The sequence below is a fragment of the Puma concolor genome, chromosome D4 (genome assembly GCF_028749965.1).
Source record: "Puma concolor isolate L17-30 chromosome D4, mPumCon1.1.hap2, whole genome shotgun sequence".
In the NCBI taxonomy this organism is placed as follows: domain Eukaryota; kingdom Metazoa; phylum Chordata; class Mammalia; order Carnivora; family Felidae; genus Puma; species Puma concolor.
The window spans coordinates 55,850,564-55,874,905 of record NC_141679.1 but is presented as its reverse complement, the minus strand read 5'-3'; the positions used below and the strand labels follow the sequence as shown (position 1 = coordinate 55,874,905).

The 24,342-nt window shown below is 38.6% G+C and overlaps 1 long non-coding RNA gene across 4 annotated transcripts in view; it reads left to right on the top strand.

The window, feature by feature from the left end:
* Positions 1-24,342, top strand: part of LOC147574882 (uncharacterized) — a 263,957-nt gene that overhangs the window by 10,334 nt on the left and 229,281 nt on the right. For 3 of the 4 annotated variants that reach the window (XR_015242792.1, XR_015242790.1, XR_015242791.1), the window contains exons 2-3: positions 8,202-8,302; positions 11,173-11,275. This is a non-coding gene — a long non-coding RNA (uncharacterized LOC147574882). The remainder of the gene's footprint in view (positions 1-8,201; positions 8,303-11,172; positions 11,276-24,342) is intronic. The other variant, XR_015242793.1, reaches the window with a different exon arrangement.

Here is a 24,342-nt window from a genome sequence, read left to right as displayed (position 1 = left end):
ATATTTTTTTTCAGTAAATTTTGTTAAGGATTGATGTCCATTTGTATTTTGGGTCTTAGAGGTCTTCAATTGATATTTGTATATTCCTTAGATATTAATGGCATTAATAACCTTTTGTTATTTTTGTCAATAATTTTTCCAGTCATTGACGCAGTGGTGGGAGGGAAATGTTAACCGTTTTTAAAACAGGCTTTCCACCAAATTCAGAGGCTTACCAGCCTGGCTTCTTGGCCTCTGGCCTTTACTCTTCCATCTACATTTTTGGGGAGTTGTCCACCTGGGCCTCACAAAGGTCTCCTTACAGAATCAGTGCCCCTTTAAAACAAGGGTTCCCCTTGAAAATAAAGTGAGGATGAGCCTGTGAATCGTATTAGCTGTATGATTTAACTTCCTTTTTCCTCCCCTAGAGCTCAGGCAGACATATCTGGAACTATTGTAGCACCTGAGATATGTTTCCTTGCAGTTGAAGGCCTGGAGAGTAGTTCTGAAGGCCTCTGTAAATGGAAAACATGCATATATTCGTGTTTGTTGGATAAACTAAAGTCCAACCATTTACGTACAGATTTCTCTTATGACTTCCTTCGAAGTGTTAAATTCAGCATCAGATGATTATGCATGTATAAATAAATAAATAAAGTCTGAGCTCCACTACGGAAGGGAGAGGTAGGAATTCCTATTGTGTCCTTTTTCAACTCTCATTTTCTAATAGTTTATTTTGGTATTTTATTTTTGTTGTATATTGACCTTGTTTACTGGTAAATTTGACACATTCTCTTATTTATAGATTGTTTTCTCTGAGATAGGTTTTCTTAGTACTGGTGTTTGTTTTTCCTTAAATGGAAGAATTCATCAGTGAAGCCAGCTGTATCTGGAGATATTTCTGTGGAAAGATTTTTAAATGATTGATTTAGTGTCTTTAATAGCTACAGCTTTATTTGGATTTTATGTTTCTTCCTGCATCAGTTGTAGTCAGTCTTATTTTTTTAGGGATTCGTCCATTTCATCTAAACTTTCCAATTTATGGCACAGAGTTGTTCTAATATTCCATTGGTATCTCTTTGAGGTCTGCAGCTTCTGTGGTGAGGTCTCCATTTTAATTTTTGTTATTGGTATTCTGTGCCTTTTCTCATTTTTCTTGATTAGTCTTGCTAAATATAAAGTATCTTCAGTTTTATTAGTCTTGAAGGGAAATTCCTGAATTTTAGGCTTTCTTTCCTAGGCCTCCCCACTTAAGGGTCTTGGCTATTTAAGGCCTGATTTCTTCTGCAAGCCCTGACTCCTGTGTTTCCTCTCTATCACCATGAGTACTGGCTTCTCTGCCTGTAGTATCTGTTCTTGGCCTGACTTCTCAGCTTTCCCACTCCCCGACCCACTATAACCCCTACCATGCTAAGAATCATCATTTGCTTGAGGGGGAAAGAGATAAACAGAATACTAGACTCACTTTATTAAGGGTTCCTTTTCTTTGGAACTTGGCCCTTTAAATGTTTACTTATTTTTGAGAGAAAGAGTGCATGTACACTGGAGGGGAGGTGGGGGGGGGGGAGCCGAGAGGGGGGGGAGGGGAACAGAGAAAGGGGGGAGGGCACAGAGAATCTGAAGCTGAAAAGGGCTCCCACCTCACAGCAGAGTCTGATGTGGGCTCCAACTCACCACCCCTGAGCTGACCTGAGCTGAAGTGGGGCATTCAACTGACTGAGTCACCCAGGTGCCCCTACTTTTTGTATCTATAGATTTGTTTATTCTAGACATTTCATATTAATGGAATCATAAAGTATGTAGTCTTCTGTGACTGGCTTCTTTCACTTAGCATAATGTTTCAAGGTATATTCATGTTGTAGCATGTATCAGTATATTATGCCTGCAAATGGTCATAATCCTTTCCAAGTTTGAATCAGCTTTCAATATTTTATTCTTTTTGTTTTCAATGTTGTGAAATATCTTTGAGAGTTCCTTTAACTTGAGGGTGTCTTTTGCTGATGTCACTTCCTCTGGTACCTCCTCATGCTTTTGTCACAGCCACTTTCATATGTGAGAGCATCTTAACTACCTGCCTTAACTAATCCTTGCAATCTGGGTCCAAATTTCACAGCAGCATCCTTATCTGTACTAGCCGCTTCATCAGATAGTTTAACATTAATCAATTTATGCCAACATCTGAAACAATGACAGCAACCTTTACTGGCAGTAAAAGGTTCTTTTTCAGTCTCCCTGTAATTACATTTTTCTTTCGATCTGGCAGTTAACTTTAACACTTTGGCTTGAATGTGATCCGAACCGATCTGGATTATCTTTGATTGCAGCCTGCAATCCAAAGTAGACATGCTCCATTTCAACCGCGATTGGCTTTCTGCTTCTACTACCATTTAAACTGAAATGTGTTGGAGCAACTGTACGCTGTTTTTTATATTCATTGAATTTTGTCAACATAGTTTATATCGTAGCTTCATGAAAGCCTAGATCTCATCTTATCTTTGCTTCTCTGTTGCCATTTTTTCAGATCTAATTGCATCCAACTTTCACTTCTAGCATTATCACTTTTTGTCTCTTTGTTGCCCTTTAATCCTTGTTATAAAATACTGTGTGAATTTATCACAGGGAGACAAGGAGGTACCACAACTGTACTCTTTACTGTCTGTGCAAGAAATGAATACAAAGGTGTAGTGGTCAGTCACTGACAGACCTGGAAAGAAGTGATGTCATTGGTCACTGATCATGATACCCATCTGTTATATAGTGATTTGTGGGCTGAAGGTTAGTAGCAAAGTTTGCACTTTATGTGATTACTCACAATTAATATACGGTGTTAACTAAAATTTGAACTGTTTTGTTGAATGGTGTTCAACTGTTTTGTTGAATGGTTTAACTAAAGCATGGTAAATGAAATTTGTACATGTTGAAACAGTGCAAAGTGAGGGGTGCCTATAACATATTTCAATTAATCACGTATCTTTCAGCCTCATCTGCTTAATAAACTTGGGTCTCAAACTAACTCTGAATATTTTATTTTATTTGAGGCAGAATCTTGAGGCTCTACCATTCTAGCCTTTGAGTTTTAAAAATTATGGTAGCTGCGGGGTGCCTGGGTGGCTGTCAGTTAGTTAAGTGTCGTACTTCTGCTCGGGTCATGATCTTACAGTTCATGAGTTCAAGCCCCTCGTCAGGCTCTCTGCTGTCAGCACAGATCCTCTGTCCCCCTCTCTCTCTGCTCCTCTCTCTCTCTCTCCCTCTCTCTCTCAAAAGAAATAAACATTAAAAAAATTATGGCAGCTGCTCTGATCCCTGTGATTGTCTTCTCAAAATGTGGTCTCCTCTTTGCCTAATGAAGCCTTGAGCAGCTCTGCCTCTGGCACATGCCATTTCCTTTTGTGGACAAAACAGCAAAGCCTTCTCTGTCTCTGATGTCTCTTGTTCCCTGTCTGTTTCTCTACATTTTTGAGATTTAGAATTGCCCTCCAGAAATGCATGGCAGCCCTTACCTGGCTTTATAGCTCTTACCTTGCAGCCAGGATGAAAGTTTTGCCTTAGCACCCACAGTGTCAGCCAGCTCGACCCTGCCTCTCTAATGAATAACTCATAAACACTGAAAGCACTGTTTTCCCTGAAGAATGCCTCATGGTGGCTGTGACAACCTCTTTTTCAAACCTCAGGCCAACCTTTTATTTTCCCCTTTAAGAATCTACATTTCATGACATATCGGACAAAGGGCTAGTATCCAAAATCTATAAAGAGCTCACCAAACTCCACACCCGAAAAACAAATAATCCAGTGAAGAAATGGGCAGAAAACATGAATAGACACTTCTCTAAAGAAGACATCCAGATGGCCAACAGGCACATGAAAAGATGCTCAACGTCGCTCCTCATCAGGGAAATACAAATCAAAACCACACTCAGATATCACCTCACGCCAGTCAGAGTGGCCAAAATGAACAAATCAGGAGACTATAGATGCTAGAGAGGATGTGGAGAAACGGGAACCCTCTTGCACTGTTGGTGGGAATGCAAATTGGTGCAGCCACTCTGGAAAACAGTGTGGAGGTTCCTCAAAAAAATTAAAAATAGACCTACCCTATGACCCAGCAGTAGCACTGCTAGGAATTTACCCAAGGGATACAGGAGTACTGATGCATAGGGGCACTTGTACCCCAATGTTTATAGCAGCACTCTCAACAATAGCCAAATTGTGGAAACAGCCTAAATGTCCATCAACTGATGAATGGATAAAGAAATTGTGGTTTATATACACAATGGAGTACTACATGGCAATGAGAAAGAATGAAATATGGCCCTTTGTAGCACCGTGGATGGAACTGGAGAGTGTGATGCTAAGTGAAATAAGCCATACAGAGAAAGACAGATCCCATATGTTTTCACTCTTATATGGATCCTGAGAAACTTAACAGAAACCCATGGGGGAGGGGAAGGAAAAAAAAAGGGGGGTGGTTAGAGTGGGAGAGAGCCAAAGCATAAGAGACTCTTAAAAACTGAGAACAAACTGAGGGTTGATGGGGGTGGGAGGGAAGGGAGGGTAGGTGATGGGCATTGAAGAGGGCATCTTTTGGGATGAGCACTGGGTGTTGTATGGAAACCAATTTGACAATAAATTTCATATATTAAAAAAATAAAAATAAATGCAAAAAAAAAAATCTACATTTCAAAAACTCTTCTTTAGTATTTAACATGAGCTTCAAAGGCTCACAATGGAAAAAAAGTTTCCTGAAGAGGTTCTGTCTCTTTTTTCTCTTTGGAAACTTTGAGGCATTTTCAATGTGACAGAATAAGTTTTCAATGGAACCAGAGATTCCTTGTGGTTCTTTTGTGCCTCTGAGCACTTAGAACATGGCTAGGCACATAGAAAACATCTAACAAATGTTTGTCACTTTATTTGTTGAAATGACAAGCTACAGGCATACTTTGATTTACACATGAATTTATTTCTGAAAATTAGTTTTTTGAGATTGGAAAGGGAGACATGATGCTGGATTGGCAGGAGGGGAAGAAAACTTGTTTTGAGATTGTTAAGGTGGATCTTCCTAGCAGTGACCAATTCAGACATCTTTCTGATGATGGTTTTGAAAATGAGTGGTTTGTGGGCAAAAATATCTTTTTTTTTAAGTCCATATTTTAAATGTTTGCTTAGATGTGATAGCTATCATTAGTGAAAACTTTTGCAGTCAGAATAAAGGATTAGTATTTAAAAAGGAAAGGCTATGAGACTTCGAAGAAGGTGTTATAACTTGTTCTCTCAAGGGGAAAAGCGTAAAGGCTAATGGAAATTTCTTCTGGAGATATACTTGTGGTCAGGCTGTCAAGTCCTGCTACTTATTGAAAGTTTGGGCGATTTTTCTTATCATTTTGTCTCATCTATGATAACTGTGAATCCAGTAGACACTTAAGTGTGTATGTAGTGAGGGTAGCCTTTTCACTTCTGCTATTATTTCTAAAACAGCCTAAAGGGCTGTTTGAAGGTACGGACCAAATCCACTGGGTAGTCTTGTCTTTGTTTCCAATAGCTCCTAGCAGAGAAGGCAACGTGGACACAGTGGGTATCTAGAAGTGTTCATGGGGACACTTGAGTGGCTCAGTTGGTTAAGCATCTGACTTTTGATTTTGACTCAGGTCATGCTCTCACTGTTCATGAAATCGAGACCCAGGTGGGTGAAAACTTGATATATTGTGCCCCAAGCAAGACCCACAGCCAGTGACACAGTTACCAAGTCCCAGGGTCTCCTCCCTGACTAGTGCAACAGAGCTGCTTCTCTGAGGCCTGCTTTCCTGAGCTCACTCTCTCATTCACTGATACACAAAGTGTCCGTGAGCATATGAAGTAGACTTCTATCAACCCTTTGTGTGAGTCTTAGACGTACTCTGATCCCATCTTTATCTTGAATTTCACCAGACTGATCCTGCAAACTTATCAAGCAAAATGCACTACCTATGAACTAGATAGATGATTCCCCCAAAAGACAATGGTAGTATTCCCAAGCCACTGCGGATCTTGGCATAGGTTAAAATGAGAATAGTGGCCTCTATACAAATTATCTATAGCAGATCCTATCGCCAACAGTAGGACATTCTCTAAGCATCTGCACAAAAATTAGCCTGCCCCTTCACACAGTAATTCAGACAATGGGAATGTGTTCCAAGGGAGAAATGCAAAATAGGAAGAAAAGAAATATGTTCAAACATATCCATTGTCAAAGACATCCATGTTGTTTATAGTTCTTTATTTTTAAAGAATTTGAAATAACCTAATTGGGAATTGGGAAACTGATAAGTAAACTATTGTGTCAGCTCTATGCTATATTATATATCATTAAAATGATGTTTAAGAAAATTCTGTTGCACCATTGACAAAGGCTTATGATACAATATTAAGTTTATTTTTTTTTTTTTAAATTTTTTTTCAACGTTTTTTATTTATTTTTGTGACAGAGAGAGACAGAGCATGAACGGGGGAGGGGCAGAGAGAGAGGGAGACACAGAATCGGAAACAGGCTCCAGGCTCCGAGCCATCAGCCCAGAGCCTGACGCGGGGCTCGAACTCACGGACCGCGAGATCGTGACCTGGTTGAAGTCGGACGCTTAACCGACTGCGCCACCCAGGCGCCCCTAAGTTTATTTTTTTAAGGAGTATAGAAGGTTGTGTATATATTAAAATTACAACTTTTGGTGAAAAGTTCTTATGCATGGAGTAAGAAAGTTGAAAGGAAAATCAATCAAATGCTAGCAATTACCTTAGAATGATGAGACTATGGGTGATTTTTTTTCTTTTATCTCTTTTCAAATTTTCTTTTATTGTGATTATATTACTCTTATTATGAAATATATATAAAATGTAGACATCCAAACTACCTTAAAACTTATGAAACATATTAAACAGGTCTTTTTTTTCAATTTCATTTTTAATGTTTATTGATTTTTTGAGAGACAGAGCGTGAGCAGAGGAGGGGCACAGAGAGGGAGACACAGAATCTGAAGCAGGCTCCAGGCTCTGAGCTGTCAGCACAGCTGTGCTGTGACAGCTCAGAGCCCAACACAGGGTTCAAACTCACAAGCTGTGAGATCATGACCTGAGCCACCCAGGGACCCCTAAACAGGTCTTTAAAATGTTGTAAATAATAGACAATTAGATAGACAGTGATAGAGATCATGAGAAGCCTGTGTTCATGGAAGAATCTCTCCCTGGGAATCACTTGAAACAAAGAGGAGGGGTAAGAGACCAACGGCAGGGTAAGAAGTCCTGCAATAGTGGGTGGGGGCAAAAACAGATACATATGGAGCATTCTATTATTACAACCTTATTTCTCCTTGAACATTTTTAAGACCAAGGTATAGCAATGGACTGTGTTATTTAAAATCACTGCTTTTAGGGGCGCCTGGGTGGCGCAGTCGGTTAAGCGTCCGACTTCAGCCAGGTCACGATCTCGCGGTCCGTGAGTTCGAGCCCCGCGTCTGGCTCTGGGCTGATGGCTCGGAGCCTGGAGCCTGTTTCCGATTCTGTGTCTCCCTCTCTCTCTGCCCCTCCCCCGTTCATGCTCTGTCTCTCTCTGTCCCAAAAATAAATAAAAACGTTGAAAAAAAAATAAAATCACTGCTTTTAGACTAGACAGTAGTCCAAATCTCTCTCCAAAGTAATTCTCAACATAATCTCTCCTAAACCCCCAATGGTATCAAAGTGGCCCAGAAGTCCTTCCTGCCTCTTACCTCCCACCATAGACTTACTTCTGAGAACATTGAGAAATCTTAATATGTAAAATAAGAGGTAATAAATCTTTTATTCTCTCTGACCATGCCTGATTCGATTCCTGATTTTTTTTTTTTTAATTTTTTTCAAGGTTTTTTATTTTTATTTTTGGGACAGAGAGAGACAGAGCATGAACGGGGGAGGGGCAGAGAGAGAGGGAGACACAGAATCGGAAACAGGCTCCAGGCTCCGAGCCATCAGCCCAGAGCCCGACGCGGGGCTCGAACTCACGGACCGCGAGATCGTGACCTGGCTGAAGTCGGACGCTTAGCCGACTGCGCCACCCAGGTGCCCCATCGATTCCTGATTTTTAAATGCCATACCTACAACCCCAAAGTCCTGTCCATCTGTTGCGTTTCTGCCTGCCCCACTAAAGGCACCTATTTTACATATAGTCTTGAGACTTGACCCTATTCAGAGAAATTTAAATAGCTCTTGTATTCATTTTCTAGGGCTGTCATAACAAATACCACAGACTGGATGGCTTGAACAACAGAAATTTATTTCTTCACAGTTCTAGAAGCTAGAAGTTCAAGATCAACATGTCAGCTAGGTTAGTTTTATTCTGAAACCTCTCTCCTTGGCTTGCAGATGGCCATCTTTTTCTGGTGTTTTCACATGAAACTCCTCCATGCATGTTCGTGTCCTAATCTCTTCTTATAAGAACATCAGTCATATTTGGATTAGGGCCCACCCATATGTCTTCATTTTTCCTTAAGTACATCTTTAAAAGGTCCTATATCCAAATACACTCACATTCTGAGGTGCTGGGGATTAGGATTTCAACATTGAATTAGGGGGTCACAGTTCAGCCTATAACTGCCCTGTAACCTGTTTTCTAGAAACTTTTCATCTGAAACATAAACTAACATAAATGAACAAAACCAAATTAAAAAAGCACTGAAATGTGATGCTTGGGGTGGAATTAGCACTGGTATTACTCGTTTTACCTTATACAGTCTGAATCATGTCATTAATCATGTTACAAAGGAGTTCGTAGAGTCATGACTTTGTGTTTCTGAATCTAGGCTCATGACGTGGTGCCATGAGCTCTCAGATCCTTTTTGTTGGGCCCTAAACTGATCTTGTAACTGACCTTTGATTCTCTCAGAGTGGATCTTGCAAACTGATAAAGAAAGCATGATTTAATTACTCCACACTTTAAGAAAAAATATTTATTTATTTATTTTGAGAGAGAGAGAGATAGAGAAAGCACAAGAGCAGGGGAGGGGCAGAGAGAGAGAGATGGAGACAGAGAATCCCAAGCAGGCTTCCCACTGTCAGCACAGAGTCCAACACGGGGTTCAGTCTCACTACTGTGAGATCATGACCTGAGCTGAAAACAAGAGTTAGACGCTTAACCCACTGAGCCACCCAGGCACTCTCTGGATAATCTTCTGATCATTGTTTGGCTTCTTTATTTTCTTAATAACCAGGATGGTGGCAGTGCATCATGTAACTAACTGAGTTTGCCTCTTTATTCCAGCAATGAGGAGGCTACTCAAGAAAGAACACAGGGACTCCTGCTCTACTCTGTGGACTGACTTCACTCCCAATGCCATCTTGCTTTCTTAGTTTTATTTGCTCTTTGCCTTTTGTTTTGTTTAAAAATTTTTTTTAAATGTTTATTTATTATTGATAGAGAGAGACAGAGCATGAGCATGGGAGGGGCAGAGAGAGGAGGAGACAAAGAATTTGAAGCAGGCTCCAGGCTCTGAGCTGTTAGCACAGAGCCCGATGCAGGGCTCAAACTCACAAACCATGAGATCATGACCTGAGCCAAAGTTGGATGCTTAATCAGCTGAGCCACTCAGGCGCCCCTGCGTTATGTTTTTATTTTGGATTTATCTATTCTTGTAACATGTTTGCATATTTCTAAGCAGCTTAAAATTTGTTTCAGAATAAATCATGGTTTGAATGAAGAATGAGGGATTAGCTTTCTGGGTTTAGGAACTGGTCCAGTCCATTTAGTATTACCTTGTCACTGAGAGTTCACTCATCTTGGGTCCAGTATCTGCATTTGACTGATCCATAACTAGACAGTGGATCCTGATGATTCAGACTCAGTGCTATCCATGAGATCCTGTCATTAAAAAATCCAGCCCCTTCTCTACTTTGTGCCTTTTTACACTGGGAAGCACAGAGTTAGATCATATTTATTCAGGGGTTAAAAGCCCAGTTATGCTTCAGTATACTTATCCCATTTGTCTCTTCTGCCTCCTTATACATTTTACTTCTGTACTTTAAACCTATAGAAACTTTAGTTTTGATCTAAGGAGAAGAGAAGATTTAGCTTTTAGCCTGGATTATTCAGCTAATTAATTATTACAATGTAATAGTTTAGAATTTTGGAACTGAGCCCTTTTAACACTTAGTAACTCTTATATTGTTGACTTTCCCAGCATTAAAAAAAAAAAAAAAAATGACTGTATCTCATCTTCCCTGAGGAAGTTCTTGTAGGTAGGAACCTCTTCATTTTTGAAACCCTCACAAAACTGAAACTGAATCTTTGTACAAAGCAGGAGCTCAGCACATGTCTGCTGAATCAAATACTCTCACCTCCAAACAGGCTTGAGAAGTAAAGATGTCCAGGCACCCTACCCTAAGGAACAGAAAGCAATACTGCTAATAAATACATACATAAGATTGATAAACTTTACCAAAGACTCCACTCACTTACCAATGGCAAGGAAAGACCCACCCACTAGAGATGTCACACTAGGTTCAGGTGTAAATTCCATGTGCGATCAGAGGAGCTTTGTTAAATTTTAAGACTGAAAGGTATTTGTATGAAGAGTGTATGGATGGAGATTGTGCTTTCTTTTAATTTGGTAAATGTCATGTCTATTCAGCCTTTTGAAATTAAATTTCAGTTCTTTATATCAGTGAGAAACATCCAAAATATTGCACATATGGTGAGAATAAGAGCCAAGGCTTGTAGTCAAGGCAGACTAAGAGTTTTTGATTTGAGGTGAAAATATGATTTCTTTGGAAATCCCTTCTAATCCTCTGGTAGGTTTTCTTAATTTCCTCCAGTGACTCAAATATTTTGAGAGCATATGTAGGCCAAGCCATTGGAGCATTTAGAAATAATAACTGTACTTTGGGTATCCAGCTCATTACTGTGATATTCCTTGAGAACAAAGGACTCAGAAAAGGGATTTAAAAAAAAAAAAGTGCATTTCATTCAGGTGCATTAGATCCTGACTAGGGAGCTAAAATAACCCATATTCAGGGCTCTTCAAAGTGATTATGCTCTCCATTTTCTGCAGAGTAGCTGTGATCAGGAGAAAGGGGTTAAATAATCCCACCAATGATCATCTTTTTTCTCACTTGCTTTTTCTTGTACTTTCTTGTCATTATAATTGATGCTTTCTTGCCTGTATCTATTGTTAATAAAACAGCTTCTTTCTTTTGGTGAAGGGGAAAGGTTAGATATGTGGCCTCTGGATTCCTGATGATGGACAAATATTCACACATGCTGTCTACTGCTGGCAAAATAACCCAGTGAAACTGAACATCCAAGGTATGAGGCATCTGTGTTTGAACACACTGCACAAGACATGAAACTGTCAGCCACAGTCATATGGGAAATGAATTCTTCAATAAAATATAATGTTTTATACCTATGTGTAACCACTAATGGAGCAGTTGCTTTCATTAGAATGAAAAATAATTCTGAGGTAAGACTAGAGTATTAGCTGCACATGTGAAATCCATTCTCTGCTATTCATATTCAATTATGTGTAGGAAAGAATTGAAGCCAGAAGGGTACAAAGTGCCACAGGAGGTCATTTAAGTGGTTAGTTGATACAAACAAGGACTTCAATAGTAGAATCATCCCAAACTTTGTAAAAAGAAAGTACATGGCCATGAGAAAAGATGTTTTCTGGTCATCTTGTGACAAAAGAATTGTCCTTTTTAAAGATGTATAACACATTTTTGTTTTTCAATAATGATTCTAAATTCACTGGCCTTTTCTGTGACACTAGCAGCTATTTAAAATAAAAGTTTATCTCCTTCTTCAAGGCAAAGGTGATATCTTATCAACGAGAGAGAAAATATCTGCTTTTCAAAAGACCTCTTGCTATGGAGAAACATCTTGAAAATGGGTGTTTGGAAATGTTTCTATCATTATATGATTTTGTTGTTGAAAACAATGTGTCTCAACCACAAACACCTTGACAGTTCTGTACTTCAAAAACCAGAATTTTCTAACTGGTATGAAAGTTTCCAGAAGAGAAAGTCAGTGGGTTTGATTAATTTGTAAGAACTAATTGACATCAGAGATGCTGGGAATTTATGAGCCTAATTTCAACAAAAGCCTTTGCATAATTGGTGGTTGGGATTAAAAAAATCATAATTTTTTTTAAAAGTGAAAGCCAAACACTTCTTTTTAAATGTTAATTAAATTATATTAAATGTTAATGTTTAATTTATTTTTGAAGGAGAGAGACACAGAGTGTGGGTGGGGGAGGGGCAGAGAGGGAAGGAGACACAGAATCTGAAGCAGGCTCCAGGCTCTGAGCTGTCAGCACAGAGCCCAACTCAGGGCTTGAACCCAAAAACCACAAGATCATGACCTGACATGAAATCAGTTGCTTAACCGAGAGCCACCCAGGCACCCTGAAAAATCGTAATGTAGAAAGTGTCTTTTTATCCATTGGGATCTGTTGTCATAAGAGTTAGGTTTTCAGCTATGCAGCCATTAAAACCAAGTATTATATGTGAACATAAGATCCAACATGAATTTTTGTGTCATAGAATTGAAGTTTCTTAAAACAATGAATAATAAATGAATATCATTCAAAAATTTTAAATATTTTATTAATAATTTTTAATAAAGAACAAAAAGGGGCGCCTGGGTGGCTCAGTCGGTTAAGCGACTGACTTTGGCTCAGGTCATGATCTCACAGCTCTTGAGTTTGAGCCCCACGTCAGGCTCAGTGCTGACAACAGCTCAGAGCCTGGAGCCTGCTTTGGATTCTGTGTCTCCCTCTCTCTCTGCCCCTCCCCTGTTCATGCTCTGTCTGTCTCTCAAATATAAGTAAACATGAAAAATTTTTTTTAAATGAAAAGATTTTAAAATTAGTCATAAATTTAAAAAAATATTTAAACTCATAAAATGAAAGATTAAAATGTTACATTCATATAATTTATAAATATAATTGTGAATGTAATTTATAAATAAAAAATTATTTATGGAAAGTGTAGTTAAATATTTTTACTATTAGAGATATGCAATCAAAAAAAGTTGAGAGATCACTGTTCTATACATATAACTGAGTCTCAATCCCAGATTCCCAGGAAAGAGATGATTGGTTTAGTTGGGTCAGATGTCCATCTCTGATCCAATCATCTGTGGCCCAGGGAGGAAGGTGGCATAATTACATACACATCCAGAATAGCTGGGTGGTCGGGAGTCCAGTCATAACAATTACGAGATTTCGTGGGGAAGCAACATTTATTATCACATGAAATATTGTCAAATTTGTCCCCTCTCATGTATCTATCTTGCTTAATACCAGCCTGACTCTTCTCACCTTACAACATATTTTCCCAGTCATTTTTACTGATGAATATTGTAAACTTTGACGGTGAAAATACAAACTCAATGTAAATAGATTGTGAAGTGAAATTGTCACTTTTGCAACATTTAAGGATTTCATGAGGTTAAAGAAAATGATGTTGGAACATTGCTCAGATCACATACAAATGAAGTTTGGGAAAGTCAGATAAGTTAACAACTGAAGAGAAAACTAGTAAGGGTTATGACGTATGAGGTTATAGATGTTCAAAGCAAATGATATGAATAGCAAAGGTAGGTGTTGATATTGGTAAATTAATATGTCCTTAAGTATTCTGAGAAGTTATCCTCTTTATAATCTTACTACAAAAGTTGATCATGAAGTGAAGGAAATTATATAATGTTATTTTACTCTTTTTGTTGGAAAAGTTATGTCTCCTAATATAAATATTTTAGTTGTTCAAACTCAAATATTTGAGTTCTTCAGACTTAGTATATAGTGTGCCAATTAGAACCTAATTAAAAAGTAAGATAAAACAGACTTATTTTCTTAAATTTTAATTTTATTTATTGAAGATAAATCCCTAATCCAATGTTTCCCCCCGCTTATTTACTATGGGATTTTGAGGATCTGATGCTCAGTTTACCGGCTATAGGGCTGACCTCCTGAGAGCTGTGGGTGGGAAGTAGTGTTTTGTACCTACCCCTTTGCACCTTCTTTAGCTAATTGCTAATCATTTGCCAATTCATACCTAATCCATCTTGAACCCTAATCCTTCACGGTCTTTCTGGGTGTCTGATTTGTTGATGTGAAAAATTAATTTGAGCCAAGCTATTTATAAAAGACAACAACTCAAAAATTGCTCTTTTCTGAAAATAACTTTGTTCAAATAGTAGCCCTTAGTACCTAAAACCAAGAGGTGAAATAGGAGAGGTTTGGGGATTATAAACAGGGGGGCCTTTTCTGCCTCCTGTTGCCCTTTGCATAAAGACAGTTCTGCTGTCTCTTTATCTCTGCACTGTCAACTCCAATACCTTTGTGTGCCCCTGGGGTGGGATCTTTGCACACTCATGCCCACATTGACATTTTGGCCCTAACCATCCCAGAGACTAGGAATGGCAAATAGATTTCATCTCATGCGTCAGCTCCAATCCATCGAGAGTGACTCCTGGAGAGCTACAATGAAAAGTTTTCTGGGATCATGTCTGGTTCAGCAGGAAAGACTGTATCGATTAATTAATGATGTCTGCCCTGGTCACTGGAGGTGGGGTGGAAGCATACACACCCATTCTTCCTAACTTTGTCCTAGATTGTACCATGGCAGTGAATATTTCTGCACCACGTCACAGAGGTCATTTGTTACCATTTAGTTCTTTAGTATTTACCAAGGCTCAGGGTTTACCATTAAGTTCTCATGACCCCCAGCAGGTCCTAGTGTGCATCTTGTGTATATGCCTATGACTGTGCATATAAGACTAGTAGCACCATCTTGATGTACACAGAATGGCCCATTATTTCTACTTATGCTAAATACAGTTGATTTCATTAAAGGGAGTCTTCCTTTCATTAGAGAGCACCAAGGTATGAAATTGTCAAGCATCATGCTCTAGATACAACGAATATTTCAGATTTGGTTCATCCTTTAAAACATACCCAGAGTAGACATTTCTGTGCAACTCAAGCTTATGGAAGATATTATCATTTTTTTACCCTGTCACTTCCAACATGATGAGCTTTTATACCTTCTGTACTGTCAGAGGAATTTGAGCAGCTTACAGAGTTAGAAGCTTCAGGAACAATTCTGTTAGGAAAAAAAAAAAAAAAACAAACCTGGGGGGAAACAGTAAGGACTATAGACCCTTATTTTAGCCAACACACACAAGAACATTAGGAAGTAAATTTTTGCTGTGGTTTTATTGGACTCTAGTTAGCTTCACCCCTGAGCCCCAAGGTCCCTATGGGAATGAGGTGTGCCTCATCAACATGTAATCTTTTTAAAGCCTGCACTCTCCTGGGACAGTCTTAGAACACTATTGTGGTTAAAATAATACAGCCCATCATTTAAAAATAATTTCCAAAGGTCTCAGCCCTTCTCTTGACTTTCTTGAACTCTGAAAGGGGAGATAAGGAGACCATAGTAATATATCTTTAACATCTCCTTTTCTCTTCCATCCATTTACCTTATTCTGAAGCAGCTCCCCTATCTCCTTTACCTCACCCTCCCACCAACAGCCCTGCACCCACCCCACCAGTTCTTGCCCTTCTGCATCCTCACCAGCACCTTTCCTCTCCATTACAAGGTCCAAAAGAGCTTGCTTATTTATTTATTTATAATTTTTTTAAACGTTTATTTATATTTGAGACAGACAAAGACAGAGCATGAATGGGGAAGAGTCAGAGAGAATCTGAAACAGACAGAATCTGAAACAGGCTCTGGGCCCTGAGCTGTCAGCACAGAGCCCGATGCAGGGCTCAACTCACGGACCGCGAGATCATGACCCGAGCTGAAGTTGGACGCTTAACCGACTGAGCCACCCGGGTGCCCCGAAAAGAGCTTATTTAGCCAAGCAGGACTGGGAGGTGAGGTGAGAAGGGTCAAGACAGAATTCTCTTAAGCATCAGAGGAAGAGGAAGGTTGAGAACCAACATACATGAACTATTTCCCTCTTATCATGTACTTAATGTACATTCCTTAGAAATTCACTGTCAGGTTGTCAAATCCTGGATGATGGGAAAGAAGGCTTGGATGACACCTTTCACACTGAGCACTCTATAGTCTTTCATACCTCTCACCCGGGTCTGCCTTTGGGATGCCATTGTTTCCTGCTATGTCTCTGAGGGTTAAGAGATACTGCTCTGCGTACCCACCAGTCTGCTCCTGAGATGATGGCCTGTTCCCCATTGGCATTGAGGGATGTCCCCTCTAGATGGCACCTTTTGAGACAGCTGTTCTTTCCTTTCTACTCCTCTATGTCCTCTTCCAAAGTGGGTCTTGAGTTGCACATTCATTTGGTAATTTAGCTCCAGAGTCTATTTTATTACAGTGTGAGGCAATTTGGGGGTACACAAGGGGGTAAATTACAGCTATAGAACCTTACTAAGTAGTCCATCACTTTTACAGTCTCTCCTTTGTGTCATTCCTAGAGCTGCCTTTAAGCCCAACCCTGACCTCACTTTACATGCAGACTCTCAGGTGGATTTTAATGTTTTCTCTTCTACCTTCATTTCTACCTTCTTGACTGAGTCTTCCTTTTATTAGTCTTCCCAGGAGAATTTCCCTTTGCATGCTTTTCCTTGATCTCAAATCTTTTCTTTCTTTTTAAAAACAAAACATTTCCTCCTTATATATGGAAGTCAAAGATGGATGCTCACCATGGAAATTAGGAAAATACAGAAAAGTGCAAAGATAAACCATCCACTGTCATAGAAATAACCATAAAGTTTGGTGAATTTACTTTGCTTTTATGTAATTGCAAATAAGCTGAATATTCAGATCTGTATTCTTTTTCCTTATCTTTTCTTCTGATTTAGTCTATAACAACCCCTAGCAAAGTCATGATGTTATTACTGCTTTGTTATTTGTGTGTGCATGTTTGTGTATGTACATACATGCCCACATGCGCGCGCGCACACACACACACACACACACACACACACACACACACACACCATAACTGGTGTCTTTGGGTCAGGTGCTGAACCCTGGGACACTCTACAACCTGACACACAACATTATGTTTTGGCCTCCTTTTACTAGACAGTTATTTTGTTCTTACCTGTTCTGCCCCCCTTCTCAACCTTTATAGATATATGTGGATTCTGGTTGATTAAAGGAATTATTGTATGGTGTCCAAAGCCTAACTTGATATTGGCTAACAGATAATAAGAGGGTGGTCCACTTTTCAAAAATTGTCTATTGATCCACTTCCTGTGATATTTGGAATTTCAGTTTCTACTCTCCTCAGTCTTAGCTCAATTGCTTATTCCTGAGTGCCTGCAGCCTCTATCAATTGCTAGGAAACAAGGTCTGAGCACCCAAGGAGAGTTTCCTGTTATTCTTTTGTAAAATGATGGCAAGGAGATTTGATAAAAGCTGAATGAATTTTTAGTCTAGGATGTTCTGTTCTTAAGCTATAATTGCTGTTTTCCATTTAACTCTCAAAGTGATTCTGTCAAACAAAAGAAACTTTAGTCTTCATGTGTGTATTATTATTATTTCCTAAAAAATTCTCCTTTAAATGTATGATTAAAAAAAGATCTCTGCATCATTAAAGGTGATTTTCTTTTGTCTTGGAACTGGTTTTATATGAATGTCAAGGGAAAGAGGCACTTTAAAAGTGAGCCATGTGGAATGTGCTTATTCCACAAAATGAGATACATTTGATTGCAATAAATATAAAAACCATGAAATAAACAATTAAAAAATAATTTTAGAATTTAAGAATGCTGAATCAAACTCTTGGTTATTAAGGTTTATTACCTAAATGATGTCCATTTGATCTTCAAAATTTAAAATCACTGAGGTTAGCATAAGAGAGTAAGGATTAAATGGTATTTGGAGGGATTTAAGTTAGACATTAGAAGCTTTGCAGAATTCAGAGAAACCAGTATCCATGGTCACAGATGAGAGGAGCCTTATCTTGGGATCTGTTAATAAGTGAGTAGTCTGTCTCCTTGTTTTACCCTTAAGGAATCAACATTATAATTCAGGGACGTATCTTTCTAATCAATTATGTGCCCTGCAGGGGACTATGATTCTTGGTTTTGAGTACTTTAATCTGGTGAGAGATGTTATAAGATGAATGGAAAATAAATATGGTTTCATGAGTTACATTTTTCCTGCTGTCATATATACTCCAATGAGCTAAATTACCTCCATGTATTCAAGTGGAAAAATCAGGTTCAACATGTACTACACCGAATAGCCATAGGGTATTTATCGTCTATCATATTTTCTTCCTTTGCACAAGAGAAGCAACTTGAAGTTACTGATGGATATATGCTAGAGGTCCCCATAGATCATGGATATCCCAGGGCAACAATGCATGAACTGAAGTGAGAATCAGGTAGAAGGGTTGGAATGAAACTTGCTTCTACTCATTCCTTGCTTTATTGCTATTCAGTGGTGTTGGTCCGTGAGGGTGTAGCTCTCTTTTTTGCCCATGTCAGAATTGGAAAGATGTAAGCTGCTCTCAAGCCTAAAAGTGTGCTGCTGAAAGTGGGTAAGGAAGCAGAATATCAGCAGGTCAGAAGGTGACTGAGTTCTGTGAGGATAGGGCCCAGGTAGGCCTTGTCTTTGCTGTACCCCAAGTACCTAGCCTAGTGCTGTCACAGCACCGGCACTCAGTAAGTACAGTTGACCCCTTGAACAATGTGAGGGTTAGGGGCACCAACCTTCCCCCCAGCTGAAAACCTGTGTATAACTTTTGACTTGCCCAAAACTTAACTACTAATAGCCTACTATTGACTGAAAGCCTTACCCATAACATGAAGAGTTGATCAACACATATTTTAACACATATTATATATATATATAGTATATATATATAAAACACAAAATATATAAACACATTATATATAATTATAAAAAATTATATATAACTATATATAAATATATAAATATAAATATATATTTAATTATAAATATGTTATATTTAATATAATAAATTTATAGAAATAAATTATATTTAATAATAAATAAATATATAAATATATAAAATATATAAATATATAATTAGATATATATAAATTATATATATAAATAATATATAATATAATTATATATAATGTGTTTTATATATATTATGTGTTTTATATATATATACACATTATATATATATATATGCTTATAGTAAAGAAAGCTAGAGAAGAAAAAGTTATTAAGAAAATCGTAAGGAGAATATACATTTACAATACTGTACTGTATGTATAAAAAAAAATCTGCATGTAAGTGGACCTGTGCCGTTCAAACCTGTGTTGTTTCAAGGGTCAAGTTTACTATTGAATGACTAAAAGTGTTGATCACTCCATGACCAAACTTATCCCCTTCCTTGAGGGTCCTTGCTGAATCTCTATGTAGAACCTTTAGAGATCTCTATATTAGAGCATTCAGTCTTTGCCTGGCCGACCAGAGGTGTGGCTCTACTGGCTGGCTTTGGGAATACAGACAGGGGACATCTGCAGATGGTTTTAGAGGAAGCCAGGGTCAAGAACCAATCTGATTTCACTACCAATCTGAAGGGCCTGGGTGAGAGGAAACTCAGGTTGGAGGCACAGAGATGGAGCAGTGGACTAAGATTGACTAGGAGACAACCCTGGACAGACTCTTGAAGTGGTAGATGGACAGGGGGCTTTCATGAGGCAAATTCATCCTCATCCAGGATACCCAGATTCTGAGGACATAGAGTATGTTTGGGTTGAAGCTTTTTACTCATGACTTCTTGGTGTGCTCATCCCTGCCCCAATCCTCTCAGGAATTTGCTTTATTTCCTGCCTCAGGCAATAAGACCCAGGGAGTCCCCCAGGAATCCAAATAAGGTTCAGACTTTACTTTCCCAAGCAGAGCAGCAAATTCTAGAATTGACTATGGCTTCAGCATACCATCAAAATGTTGCTTCAGTAATTCTAGCTCCCCAGGACTCCCAGAAGGGTTGGGATTGAAGCCAACAGTCACAGGCTGAGCCCTCCAGGAAGCAGGTTTGTTGTTATTACTAACTCTTGGGATTCATAAGCTGATCCCCACAGCTTTTCCCCTTGGTGGCTTCTGAGGGCATGGGGGTAAAGACTTCATGCTAGATAGTCTTACCTTAGGCTCCGTGAAGGCAGCACTCACAGAGCCTTTGAGCCTTTAAAGAATTGCCATTTTTGATGCCAAGTGTATCACTTGAATACAAGGAGTTTAACAGAATTAGCAGCAGTCTTCTTTGTCTGATGCAAGATGGTTTTTAACCTACAATATTTTTAGGATCCTGCCAGTGTATCCTCAGGCTCCTTGAGGCAATTAAACCAGGCCCATGGCAATATGCAGACTGCCTTGCCTACTTCACCAGAGTTTGAATTTTTTAAGAGCACTTTCTCATCCTGTCTGGAAGAGATGGGGTGCAGAGAGAGAAAGCTTCCATTGGGGGTCCTTTTGAATTTTTAGTTACATACTATCTTTGGCTATAGGCCACGTTGGCAATGTTGTGATAGAGCCCAAGTACTCCCCAACAACTTCATTTTCATCCAAACCAGCAAGGTTCAACTCAGTGGGCAAATCCAGTAACTAGAAGAAACTACATAAACTGTTAAGCCATAAACTGTTAAGGGAGCAGTCTTACTAAAAGGTACCTTGTTGACCCACATGGAGAAATTTTGGCAATGGAAGACTCAGGACCTTTTTAAGCTTTTCGTAGACCCTCCTAGAGACTTCATCACTTATGCCAAACATATTAAAATGTACCCACATCTCAATTAAATGTAAAAATTTCCATAAAGTATTGAAAGGATTTTTATAATTTTGCTTTTGAAATTATTTGCTTATGAATGACTTATTAAATTTACAGTTGACTATGTCTTATCACTCATTGTGCCTACTCAGAAATTCTTGTAAAACAAGAGAATCTAATCCACAATTTATTTGCATATGTAATGAAATTTTTTATGAATTATAAATTTAACAACAAAGTTGACATAATGTTACATTTTGTAGGCAGTTAATTAAATGCTTATTAATTTCAGTTTGCTTTTCTGTAGCTTGGAGCCAATTCATTTTTTATTTTTTTTGCTATTTTGTTTTTATTTTTTACAGGCCCCTGGAAAGCTGTGGGCCTCAGGCACAGGACCTTTTGGTTCAACAGATAAAGTAGCCCTGAGGGAATGATTCTAATGTTTGGCTCAGAAATAAAGTTTTAAGGGTACTGGATTGTTGTTTCAAAGGTTAGCTCTGTCATGTCAAAGAGGAATAAGACAAATTCTGTGGTACTCCATAGGATGGGAGTGAATAAATCTTCACAACAGCACATCAAAGAGGCTGTCCTAGGAGATATGGGACCTGGAAGTGTTCAGCATGAGCTGGAAGATCTTTTCATAGAGGCTGCGAGGATGGAGAGGGTCAAGGGGTTAGGGTCAGAGGATTTGACTTTAAGTCCCTGTGCCAGTCATTACCTGTGTGACTTTGAGCAAGTCACTTAATCTCTTTGTATTTTTGTTTCTTCATCTGTAAAAAGGAATAATATTTATTTCATCTGTTATTGTCCCTCACCTATTAAGTGGAGATGTATTCCTGCTTCACTTATCACAAAGGTTTGCTGAAGATCAAAATGAGATAATTTCAAACTTTTAGACAAGGTTATAAATTCTATACAAATGTTAAGCTTCATTCAAATGTTAGTTAGAATTATAAATCCAATTCTAGGATACAAATGGAACACCTAGTAGGATGGGAAGGAATCTTCAAAATGAGTCATTTAAAATTTGTTATTGCTACTGACAATAATCTTAGCATAAAAGTAGAAGAAGGGGTTCATGGATGGCTCAGTTGGTTAAACATCTGACTACTCTTGATTTCTGCTCAAGTAATGAAAATGCTAAAGAAAAATGCCAGGAACAGATTGCCAAGAGACGGAGGCTGTCTTCTCTGAGAATTTGTACCTGCAAGTCTGCATCCAGTGAAAAAATGAGATTTTTCTAAGAGTAACAAGATCAGATATCAAAAAACAAAACAAAACTTAAAACACTTTGGGGGCGCCTGGGTGGCGCAGTCGGTTAAGCGTCCGACTTCAGCCAGGTCACGATCTCGCGGTCTGTGAGTTCGAGCCCCGCGTCGGGCTCTGGGCTGATGGCTCGGAGCCTGGAGCCTGTTTCCGATTCTGTGTCTCCCTCTCTCTCTGCCCCTCCCCCGTTCATGCTCTGTCTCTCTCTGTCCCAAAAATAAATAAACGTTGAAAAAAAAAATTAAAAAAAAAAAAAAACTTAAAACACTTTGGAGAACCCAGTCCTACTTATATACAGTAAGTCAAAGCTCTATAAAGGTAACCTAATATGCACTTTGAGTTTTAGAAATGAAAAGATTAGAATTAACAGGATTAGAGCTAAAAGATACTGGACATTGAGACCCAAACTCTTATTTTATGCATAGAAAGATGATGTATAAAGTAATTGAGTGACTTGCAAAATGATTTCAACTTATTTAATACCCTGCCTGGTTTCATAAAGAATTTCAAGTGGATTATAAGAATAGGTACAATGAAATAGGAAAATCTAAAGTACAACCAATGCCGTGACCATGGAAAATAAGGTGAAGTATAATGACCAAAGGAAAGGGAAAGTGGACTTATGGTGGTAATATATAACTTTCATAGAGTTATTAAAAATTAACAATAAGTTTGGCTGAGTTTGCTCGTTAGCCAAAGCAAAACTGGAAATCAAGCCAGTGATGGAACCAGCATTAGAACCCCACCTTAGACCGGTTTGTTTTTTATTCCATTTAAAAATTGTTTTTTATTGAATTTATTTCTTTAGGTTTTAAAATATTTTTTGTTTGGCATTCTCTTTCTTCTCTCCATTGGTTCAGTTTGTGGGGATGGCCTTTGTGAGGAGAGTGAGAGCTGCTCCATGTGTCTAGCTGACTATGGGAAATGTCTACTTCCTGTAGATGCCTGGGTGATGATTACCCTTCTAATCTGCTTGGTCTCTACTGCCTCTGCCTTGACCATTCTGGTAAGAATCAACCAACATCTCATGACAAGTTTTCCTTGGTTATTTGTTCTTTATGTCTATTATTCTCTGTCAGGATTTGATATCTATCTTCTCAGAGTTCCCTATTGTCAAGAGTCTTTGAAGTTATATAATCCATCCCCATTACTTAAAAATGAGGAAACTGAGATCCAGGTATGTTAAGTGTCTTGCCCAAGGCCACGTAGCAGCAACTAACCTTTACTGACTGTCTACATATGTCTTATTTCTCACAGCAAACCCTGATAAGTAACTATGATCCTTTTTTACAGATGAAGAAAATGAAGCACAAAAGGTGAAGTGCTTTGCCCAAGGTCAAAAGAGTAATCAAGGGAGCTAGGATTTGAACCCAGTCTGTCTAGTTTCCAAGTTTATTTCTTTGTACAACCTCCCACCCAGGGTTGCCTCTTAAGATGATGACAGAGCTTGCATTGAATCCAGTTCTCTGAGTCTCATGCTCTTTCTGTCACATTTTAGAGAAGACAGTATTGGACCTTAAATTCCCCTTAGGCTGAAGAGGTGTGCAAGACTAGTCTTGGAATTTGGAAAGGTCTGCACTGAACTTGATTATCACTGAGCTTGATTATCACTGTCTGGCCCTGCTTTTTGGGGATTGTTTCTTTGGCCAATGGAATCAGTCTTTACAGAACTTTCTGTTTTTCAAATGGAGTCTTTGGTGGCCTAAAGCAAATGATTTATATGTATGGTTCTCAGCCATGCTATTAGAATGCACTGGTATGGGATAATGAGTTGTGAGGTGCCAGTAATTAATAATAGTTAAACTAATCTGAGACTGGTGCACCTAGGGATTGCAGAGTTGGCAGCTGGGGCTTCTTTTCCTCTCTCAGAGTCTCTGTGAAGGGACCAGGGCATGCAGTACATTCTGTATTGAGGGCATTGTAGCTAAATGGTCCCAATACTATATCTGCCTCAAGCAGTGAACTTTAATGAGTATATCTTTCCACATTGTGTAGAGTACTGTACTTTCCTATTCTTATTTTACAAAAGGCAGAATATGTCTAATGGGAAAGAGCAAAGCAAGTGATGTTAAAAGGACAACACATACACATATCTGTATCAATGATTGTCAGTTAATTGGTTCCTTGAATCTTTGTTGACACTTGATATTATGCAGATAAGGGGATAATCACCTCATGGTTCAGTCCAACATGGAATCCAGTTCAATGCATAACAGACCAGCAAATAATAATTACAAACAAATCAAAGCATTCTTGTTTTTCCTGAGAATGCAGGGCTTCTTAAAAATCCTATTTTTTCCATTTCAAAGTATCTCCCCAACACTGTAGCTGCTCCAAAGTTTCTCTTTTCTCCCAGGATAAGCTACTGCCCA